Here is a 10,257-nt window from a genome sequence, read left to right on the forward strand (position 1 = left end):
CCCGAGCACCAAAGGTCGTGTGAAAGCACCGAGTGTTTGCACAGGGCTCCCCGGGCCCTGCCTGGTGCTCAGAGCCTCACCGGAGCTGCTAGAGCGGGGTCTGTGCTGAGCACAGGGTGTGTGACACACCCCAGTGCCCATCCTGGGCCAGCAGCATCTGCCCCCTGCCCTTCTCCCTTGTTCCCACCCTGGCCAGGACTGACTCCCCAGCCTCCAGCACTGGGAGCTCTCAGGAAAACACAGAGGAGCCCAATGCTTGTTTTAATTACTCAACATCTACAAAACTGGAAGCTTTCAAACCAATTTTAGTTAATGATCATTGTCCAATTCTGAGAACAGAGTAGCACTAATTAGCTGCCCGTGAGCCAGCCCTGGCAGGCCAGCACAGGCCTGCTGTGGTGTGCAGAGTCTGAGGGAAACCCTGACTCAGGGATGCCACTCTGGCATCCCAGCTGGGGAGGAAGGAAAACTTCCCGAGTGCTCCTGGTGAAAAAGTGCCCACAGAGACAGAGATGCATAAAAAGGAGCAGCAGGCTGAGAGCCGAGTTGTGCAAGAGCTCTGGTATCCCCAGTGCTGGGTGGAGGGCTCTGCTCCTCACTTCTACAAACAACACCCAGTTTCTGTGTCTTTATTCGTGCTTATTCACTGCTTGCATCATCAGGCAGGCAGCTGAGGAGCTCAGTGTGTGGTGTGGCTCTGCAGGGCTGTGAAGGAAAAACAGCATCCTGTGTTTTGTTAGGACACCCACACGCCGTGTCCGGAGGTGCCCTGGTGCTGTGCTGGGCATGGGAGGAGAGGATTAAAGTCAGGGAAGTCAAACCCTGCCTGCATCTGTTTATAAGCGTGCAAAGCTTTAATAAACCAGCTCTCATTTATTTCCCCAGGTAGCGCCTTGGATCTATAGAATTAAATTTTGGATGAGTTGGGCACTAGAACCCCCAGACGTGTGGGAATGTCCTGGAATCATCAGCTGGAAAGTGGCCACAGAATCAGAGCTCAGTGCTCACAGTCAGGGTGCACAGACCTGGGATTTACCTCAGCGAGCTGAGGGCTGTCCTGGCTGCACTTTTGGCTGGGAGTCCTGGGAATGCTGAGCCCCAGCTCTGAGGCAGCCCAGGCATGAACTGCTGAATAACCAGTCTTTGGTAAAGCTGCTGCTCTGCGTCATCCCCTGAGTGAATTGTGATTTTGCCTCCCTGTGGCTCTGCTCTCTGGGGCATGGCCAGAGCAGCTCTGTGTGTTCATGCACTCGTGCGGCATTGCAGGGCTTCGGATCCACTTGGCATAAAGGACTGATGAAAATCAGGCTCCTGTCTGCTCTCCCAGCAATTCATAACCTCCCAGAAGGACCTGGGGATCTTAGAAGGGATTAACAGGGCAAGAAATGAGTGTGATCAACTGAAAAAATCATGTTAGCTGTGCCTGGCAACGAGCCAACGGGCACTGAGGGATCCTACAAGATCCCAAGCTCCAACCCAGGATGAGCTTGGCAGGGATCCAGGCAGGGAAGAACTGACCAGAGATGGGTTTGTGGTTGCATCTGCCTCTGTCTTAGCAGTGCTGCTGTAAGGGTCGGCATCCAGCTCTGCAGCTGCCCACTGCTCTGCCAGGGGCTGTGTTTAACCCATTCCTCTCTCAGGTGGGTCCTGCTTCCCCAGGCATTTCCTGATTCCAAGCCACAGGATGTGTTTCTTCTCCCATTTCACTCAGTTTTCTGGTGAAGCCAGAGCAAAGGGGTGCTGGGGGTTCTGATGCTGCTCTGTGCCCCCACCCTGTCCCCTGCAAGTGCTCCCCTCTTCCCATCGAAGAGAGGAATTCTGCAGCTGGAATGTGTTGTACCAATAGTCAGTGATGTGAGTTTTACACACACAGAACTCACAGAACCTGTTTGTCCAAAGCCCTGACAGTCAGTGATGCTTTAATGGCCTTTACACTGCAAACATGCTTTTTTTTTTGTCAACCTTACCTTTAAAAATAATACTGTAAAATATGAACCAGCCAAGCTGGACAAGGAGCTGCTAAGTGAGGACTCCAGAGCTGCTGTGTGGCCCTCAGGGTGATGCTTAATCCTTCTAAGCCTAAATCTTTGGGAAATGAAGAGCTTTGGGAAAGGAGTGCTATGGACAGCCTGTGATGGTTATTGTAAAATGTACGGATTTTCCATGGTCCAGCCTTGCAGAGAGCTGCCTGCTCCCCTCTCCAGGCAGTGCTGGAACAGGACAGGGATGCCCAAGCACCCCAGCTGGGAGTCCCTCCTGCTCTCCTACTGCCTGGGACAGCAGCGGCAGCTGGGTGTGGAGTGTTTGTGTGTTTTCTGATAACAGGCTGGGGATCTTCCCTCCTCTCATTTAATTTGCCCTTTCCTCCAGCCCTCTATCCTTATCAAATCCCTCCTGGCATTGCTTCCCTTCCAGCTTCCTTTTCCCCAAAGCCCTGATAGAAGATCCAGCTGCTGAGAGATGTAGTAAAGATTTCCCTGTTGAGTAAGGAGAGCCCTGGGCTTTCTCATGGGCTCATTCTTTTCCAGGGTCAGGAATTTATTGATGATCTTAATCTCAGGCCTGTAACGTCACTTCATGGTGACAATAAATGTTTTTGAATGATCTGCTGATAGAATTATTTATCTTCCCATGAGGATCCCAAGGGGTGGGAGGGCTTGGGAGAAGGGAGTTTCTGTTCATGCCTTTTCATCCCTCTGAAGTGGTGGCAGGATGGAATACCTGGGAATGGCAGTTCCGGCTTCCAGGGAGCACTTTTACAAGCCTCTCTCCAGCAGGGGCTGGGGAAATGGCCAGCTTTTATCCCTCAGTTACCTTGGGGGGCTGTGCAGACATGAGTGTCCCTCACCATTCCTGCCCCGGGGTCCCCACATTTGGCTCTTCATTCTCAGTGCTCCTCTGGGGAGAGTTCAGGCACAAAACCAGCCCAGCCTAAAGCCTCTGCTCGGGATATGAGGAATCTTTCCAGGTCAGGTGTGCTCTGGCTTCTTGCTCCATGGATAAGAAGTGGCCCCCACATCCCAGGGTGGTGCAGGTTTAATTACTGTTTGTAAATGTCTGGGAGATCAGCTGATAAAGGGCCCCTGATCCACTGCTCCAGGCTGTTCCCAACCCACACTGCCCTTCCAGGCACTGCCACCTCCCAGCCACTTCCTGGGGACAACAGCCATCCCCTCTGGACCAGGACACAGTAGGACACTCTGGGATCACCCTCCTATGATGGATTTTCATGTATTCCATGGCACTGGGGTGTCTTCCAGGCTGCACTCACCTGGAAGGAGTTTTCTTTGCTTCCCTGGTAGGTTTGTGTGGCTGAGGCTGCAGCCTCTGGAATAAATCTGGAGTAAATTCCTTGTTCCTTGTTAGGTGGGAAGTCCTTGACTGGAAGGAAGATGTTATTCCCTTGGTGAGGAAATCCATGTTGGGATGACCTACAAGACAAACAGGAAAGGGATGTAAATACCATCCCTACTGAGGAAGGAGAGTGCATCCAGCAGGGAATGTGAGAAAGGACAGAACCGGTGTGACAGGGCCGTGTGGGGAAGCTGCTGCTGGATTGGAAAAGTGCTGGGCAGAGCTGATTTCCAGGGACACTGATAAGGCACCACTGAACTCAGTCCTGAGCTCAGGAACCATTAGCAATTACAGGAAATCAAACAGGAGAGCTCCCAGATAAACTCTGTGCCCTCACCCCAGGTTTCACCCTCAGCAGGCAAAGGGCCAGGAGATCTCTTGGTGCATTATGCACCAATGTGGCTTCTCCTGAAGCCTGTGGCATTTCCAGTGTTGTCAGGTGTTCTGGTTATTCCTTACAGCTACTCCAAAGTCCCAGGGGGGGTTTCTGGATTGTTCTCCCAGCAGAGGCTCAAAGGTACCTCCCCAGAGCTCATGGAAGTGTCCTGTGACGCTTCAGCCCAACATGCCCTAAGAAGCTCCACGGGGGAGCAGAGCCAAGGTCAGCAAGACCATCCTCCCTCCCAGCTCCAGGCTCACAGATGTGGAGAAAACCATTTCCCAAACTTTTCCAAATTAACTCCTCTTGTGGTTCGGGCCACAAACACTGCCAGGGCAAAAGTGGCATTGCTTTGCTTGCAGAAATGGTGAGTTTCAGAAGGAAAAAGGGCTTGGGGATGCCTTTGAATTGCCTTTACCTGTGAGTGATGACCAACAAAGGCAAACCCACATTTCAAAGCCTGTGAGTGGCTACAGCTGCCAGCAGCACTCACACCAAAATCTGGGAGAGCTTCCCAAGGGTAGGAAGAGCTCTCTGTGACTGCCCAGGACTTGACACTCTGGCAGGAAATGTCTCTGTGTGTGGTTGCTGTGTCCACAATCGTCCATCACCTCCACGTGTCCGATTTTGTTCAGGGCTCCAGAATTCCAGGAGAGGGAATTTCAGGAATCTGTGGTGTCAAGAGTTGTGTGAGCTACCCCAAATCACAGAATAGATCACAGTGACATGGGACAAAATCCTTCAGATTGAAGCTTTACCTCCTGCAACCTCCTCTGGGATTTAAACTTTTATTGTTGTCTTTTCTAATGGATGTGATGGGAGGAAACATCTGATGGCCAGGCCTCACTAAGTGATGTGGGAGTGTCCAGTTCAAGCTGGAGAGGAGAGGGGCAAGAAAACCCCTGCATTACAGACTCAAACACAAAAATATGATGCTTTTCCCTTTTTTCCCCCCCCTTGTTTCCTATGGCAAGCTGGTGAAATGCTGAGATGTTGAACTGCCTTTGTTGTAACACAGGGTTTGGTCCCAGAGCTGAGGATGGCTTTGAGGTCAGTTTGGACACTTTTTCCTTGTTTCTCACCCCTTTTTTCCCCCCTCAGTTTTAATCTGTCACTCAAAAACAGATCCTCCTATGACTACACAAAAGTTCCTTTTTGCTGAGTGAGAGCAGTGACCACGAAACTGCAGGATCTGTCCACCTTTTTCTTTTGAGATATCTCTTTGTCTATAGTCATAAATTATCAGCCACTGCCATCTTTTAAATAGATAGTTTCCTGTTCTGCCTCTTGTAGGTTAGATATTATCTCCCACAGTAAATCATGAGTCAGTGATTAATTCAAGAAGGCCGTTCCCAGAAGCAAATTCTTACAATGTTAAAATTAATACGATGCGGAGCCATTATACCATGATAGAGAAAATAATTATGGCCTGCAAACCAGTTTAATCAACAGAGAGCATGCTGGGGCAGGTGCTCAGCCTGAGTCACTGCAGCCGAGCTCAGAGCCCCAGCGCAGGGGCGGTGTGAGTGAGCAGAGTGTGGCAGCTGAGCCCCGCGACCGCTCCACGCGCTCTCTGCACACCCAAAGCGGGAGGGAAAACACCTCTGCTGATGTACAAACACCACCAAGTGACTATAAAAGCGTGAATTGCTTCAGGAACGTGCGTGCAGCCAGTTAAGGTGTCTCAGCTGATGAGTGGCAGCTTATTAAACTGATTAGGTTGTGTGTTCACTCGGTGTTAAGCGGCTCTGCAAAGTCATCACATATTCTGGAGTCTGCCTCAGCACAGGGCATGGGGCTGCTCTAGGAGCACTCTGAGAGGGGACAACTCACTGGGGAATGGCTCAAAACTGGGGAAAAACTCAAAAACTCCCTCTAGAAATAACAAAACAATCGCAAAGCAATCTGAGCTACAGCAAGATGCCACAAAAGGGACAAAGCAGCCCAGGAGGTGTGTGTATGTTATTATAAACCATCTGATAATGGCTAATGACACTCGGTGTTCTGTTAACAGCTCCCACATCTCAAAACACCCTGAATTCCTGTGGATGAAGGCTTACAACACCCCGTGCAGCCTGGGCACCTGCAGGGCTGGGCAGCAGGCACAGAACAGTTAAGTGACTTGCACAAGGGTGAATCAGCAGGACTTGAGGAACTCAACCTGAAGGTAGGTGCTGAGCTGGAGGAACTGGCACAGTTCTCAGCAGTGCCACCAGGTGTGACCCTGCACCCCCTGAGCCCAGCAGTGCCACCAGCTGTCACCTGCCAGTGCCTTTTCTAGAGTTAGGGTGGCCAGAACCAAACCCACCCTTCCAGCAGCACCAGTGCTGGTATTACTGTATTTTCTGTTTTGCTTTCCAAGTCACACAAATTTCATGCTTTAATTTTAACTGTGCATCGAGGTAGGTGCCTTCAGAGTTTCAAAATTTTAATCCTTTAATGCAAGCCTCCTGTTGCATGGAAAGCTGAGTGATTCTGGGGATGAGGAAGATCAAATTTCTCTGCTGTGCACAGGGCAATTTGTATAGACTGGGAGCCACAGTACATCTAAAATCCCACCTGTAACTTCTGAGCTGGGCTTAATTAATGCAGCATGTGGGCAGAATGCTTTATTTGCAGTACCACACCTTTCCTGCCTCCCTTCTTTGCCTGGGCTTTTCAAAAAGAGGACTGGGCAGGATTCTATTTATAGAGCCAAATAAATCCAGCCCTGCCTGTGTTGTACGTGATCCCTCCAGCTTTTCAGATGTGGTCCCAAGAAGGGCTGAATGCCCTTCATGTCCTACTTCTGCCAACCCCAGTGGGAACTGGAAGGTCTGTGACTATAGATAAAAGAAACAGCTTTATACTAACACAAATGTGAAATTATTCCAGTGTGTAGGATGGGAAGAGCTGAAGTTCCTGGTCTTTAGGAACATTGTGTGAACTTCATTAATTGTCTTGTCTGCCAGTTACCAATGGAAAACACTCTGGAGGCGCCTTGGTTCCTGTTCTGGTGGCTTGAGAGCTGGATTCTGGCAGTGATCCGATGTCCCCTCCCTGAATGGCACAGGAGGCAGAGAACAGGGGAAGGCCTGGGATTGAAGAATGAGGCAATGGGCAGCTGAGGGGCAAATGAAGCAGCTGGAGCACAATTGCACATACAGACATGAGGATGAAGGGATTTAACTGTGTTTGGCAGGAGCTGGGAAGGAGCCAGCCTCAAAGAGGGGGAATGGAGGAGGCAAGGGCTGATTAAAAACCCCATCCAGATGGAACCTGTGCTTGGCCACAGCAGCAGCAACCCTGGAATGACTCAAAGCCCTCAAAGGAACAACCAGGGATGGCTGGGAGGGGAATGGAGGCTCCTGCTCTGCGTGGCCTTACAAAAGGCTGAGGAAGAGTGGCAGGGAGTGGGCAGGCAGTGCTGGCTGCTGCAGAAGGTGCTGATTTACAGTGAGATCATGGGGAACTCCTCCTGCTCCATTTTCTTCCCTCAGCTGAGCTGTTCCTGGTGCATGCACAGACAAGTGGAACCATGCTACTATGGTGCTAAAAATAACAAATCCCAAATACAGCCTATTCTATGAAAGCTGGGAGAGCTTTGCAAGGAATCAGACCCCAAGAAATCAGTCTTCTGGTGGATTCAGCCTTTCCTGTAAAAATGCCCCAAGTTATCAAGCAGCTGAGCACAAATCATCTTTTCTACTTCTTTTTCTTTGTAAGAAAGCACTTCAGGAGAAACCAAAATTCGAGGTGTGTGATGCAACTCTGAATTTCAGCCGAGCTGCTCTGACTTGGGCTGCTCCAAAATTACGGGAGAATTCTGAAGATGCGGTCTGAGGGTTCATCTGCAGGGAGCAGGGATCCTGAGCCAGCTGCTCCTTATCAACAACCAGAACCAGCAGCAGAAGAGAGCCTGCACTGCCCTGGCCACGGGGTCCATCTCCACGTGGTCCTGCCATGTGCTTGAGGTTGTCCAGCCCATGCTCCGTGGCCAGCGGGGTTGTGCTGAGGGAAGCAGGACCTGCCCAATTCTGCTGGAGCTGGTTATTAAAATCGCAGCAGGTTTCCAGAGGAGCTGATAAAAAACTGCATCCGCAAGCTCCTTCTGCCCTGGTGCTGCCAGGCTTGGCTGCTGCTGCCCAGCCTGAAGGGCTGGATGCAATCCCTGCCCAGCAAGAGCAGCTCCTGCTGGGCAGCACGTTCAGGGGAAAGGCTCCAGAGCCCTTCTCTGCTGCTGTGCATCCAGCTGTGGGTTTGGCACATCCATCATCACCCTGGTGCTGCTGGGGGTAACTGGAGATCAGGCACCTCCACAGCCTTGGAGATTCAGCTCTGCACGCCTCAGAGTGCCGGGAATTGTGTTTGGGTGATGCCAGGGACACCCAGCAGCAGCAGCAGCTCCCAGCCCCAGTGGCTGGGTCCTGCAGGAAGGTGTGCAGGCAGGGGTGAATGGCAGAGTGACACAAGTGGGTCAAGTCACCTGCTGGGTGTTCTAGGTCAGGCACTGAGAGGCAAATAAGCTCTCTCCACTGCTTAAATTACAAGCGGGTAACTTCCTGTCCTGGCATTTATCCCTGACTCAAGGAATGTGCTCCAGAATGGCTGAGGGGGACACAGCCAAGTCCTTCAGGTGGGGAAAACCCAGTCAGCAGCCCCCAGAAGGTCTGGTGTTGATGGGTACAGTGCCTCCCCTCCTGACCTGCTGCAGGAACTCCTCTCCAGGGATAAAGCCTCGGAGAGAAGCAGCCAAGCCCTTGTGTAGTTTGTGGTTTGGCCTCCTGCCCACCCTGCCCTTCAAGAAGGAAATTCTCAAAGGGAAGGGAGTGCTTTGAGAAGCTCCCTGCAGACTCTGCTCTGCTTTAGTCACAGCTCAGCATCAGGTCAGCTGGCTCTGCTGGAAGCTGACCAGGCAGACTGATGGCGCCTACAGAAAGTCTTTAAGCAATTTCTCCACCTTGATAATTTTTCCCTCATCCTTTTTTTTTTTTTTTTTTTTTTTTTTGTCCTTTACATCCTTGACTGCTGTTATTCAACCCTGAGATAATGCACTCCTGATATCACTGAGATGGGACAGACAAGCAAGGAGCAAGAGATCAAAGGAAGAAGAAGAAAGAGAAGATGCTAAAGGCAGGAGAAGAAAGACGGGAAGATGCCAAACACTTCCTTGATTTACCTACTTTGCATACCTGGTACCGAGTTTCAGAAATCCTTCCTGTACGTAATTTTGGGAGTTCTGGGGTTACCACGCAGTCCCCAGACAGCGAGAGGCTGTGGAAGGGCATCCTCCTCCCCCTCAGCTGAGGAAGCAGCTGGGAAGGTGCATCCAGAAAGCCCAGGAGGCCCTTGGCACCTGCGAGTGTTGGCTGGGAAAGCACTGCGGGTTTAACACATCCTTCTGCTTCCCTCTGCTGGTGGAAGGAGGGTGGAATTCCTGAAAATCTGGGATCCGAGAGGGGTCACCCCTGGTGGTGTCCCCGCACAAGGATTAACTGCACCAAGTGCTGGAATGTGCGTCCTGGAGGGCTCAAACACCTGGGACAAACAGGGCCAGGGCTGGTGGGTGGGAGACGGGGAGGTGGCACAGGTGAGATCATCCACCTGGAGCCACTTCCAGGCTTAAACCACTCGTGTTGCATTGCCACTTCTCCTTCCGTTATCAGCTGTGATTAAAAAGTTAATTTAATGACCTTGATCTAAACTTGGTTGCTATTCTTGTCACAGAACAGGATCATTATCCGTAGCAAAAAAAACCCTCATAAGCTTCAAACATTTTTGTTACTCACTTGGTTATACTGAAATCCCTTTGATTGAGACTTAAATATCTTTCCCCCCCCCCCCCCCCAGTTTGAGACCCCTTTCCTGTGGTGTTTATAAGGAAACCTTGAAACCTAAGAAGAGCAGCCAAGGATAACAACACTGAATATGGAGATGGAGGAAACATGTGAACACAACAGCAACTTTCCTTTGAAATGGGATGTGTAAGAGAAAGGCAAATCCAACACTAATGCAGTATTCCTGCCAGAAAACCAGCAGTCACTCCTGCATTTCATTTCCCCAGCTTATTTAAAAATACCCTTGGAAGCACTGCTTTTGATCAATGTTTTCTTTGACTGCATTTCTTATTCCCTTGTGCTGGTTTATCCCCAAGAGGAGGAATTTTGGGCCTGGAACTCCTCTAACCTACTGTGGCTATAAACCGTTCCAGATACCCCTTGATTTGCTCCAGTAACAAACCCTGGCTGTGCTTTGAGTGAAAAACCTTGGCGTGGTTGAGGTTTTCCCCCTTCAGCTCCGCACTCACTGCGGTAAGTACAGTTTATTTTCAGGACATGGCACCGAGTTGGGCTGTTCTGCCAGAGGTACCTCGTGCTCCACAGCATCCCTGAGCTGGAAAGGCGGGGATCGGTCACAGACTCGTCCAGTGTCACGACTTAGGGCACAGCCGGGATTTTGTTTCTGCTCTGAATGTGCAGGAGGGCCGAGGCTCCAGAGCTCAGCCATGGCCTTTGCTGTCTCCATTGCGAGAACTCGGCGCTCGG

At 50.9% G+C, this 10,257-nt stretch overlaps 1 long non-coding RNA gene across 1 annotated transcript in view; it reads right to left on the bottom strand.

The window, feature by feature from the left end:
• The window catches only part of LOC121471055 (uncharacterized), a 17,053-nt gene extending 6,834 nt beyond the window's left edge, over positions 1 to 10,219 (bottom strand). Inside the window, exons 1-2 of the long non-coding RNA XR_012051835.1 lie at positions 10,082 to 10,219; positions 3,272 to 3,431 (exon numbers count right to left, since the gene is read on the bottom strand). This is a non-coding gene — a long non-coding RNA (uncharacterized lncRNA). The remainder of the gene's footprint in view (positions 1 to 3,271; positions 3,432 to 10,081) is intronic.
• Between the last annotated feature and the right edge of the window lie 38 nt (positions 10,220 to 10,257).

The sequence above is a fragment of the Taeniopygia guttata genome, chromosome 23 (assembly GCF_048771995.1).
Source record: "Taeniopygia guttata chromosome 23, bTaeGut7.mat, whole genome shotgun sequence".
NCBI lineage: Eukaryota > Metazoa > Chordata > Aves > Passeriformes > Estrildidae > Taeniopygia > Taeniopygia guttata.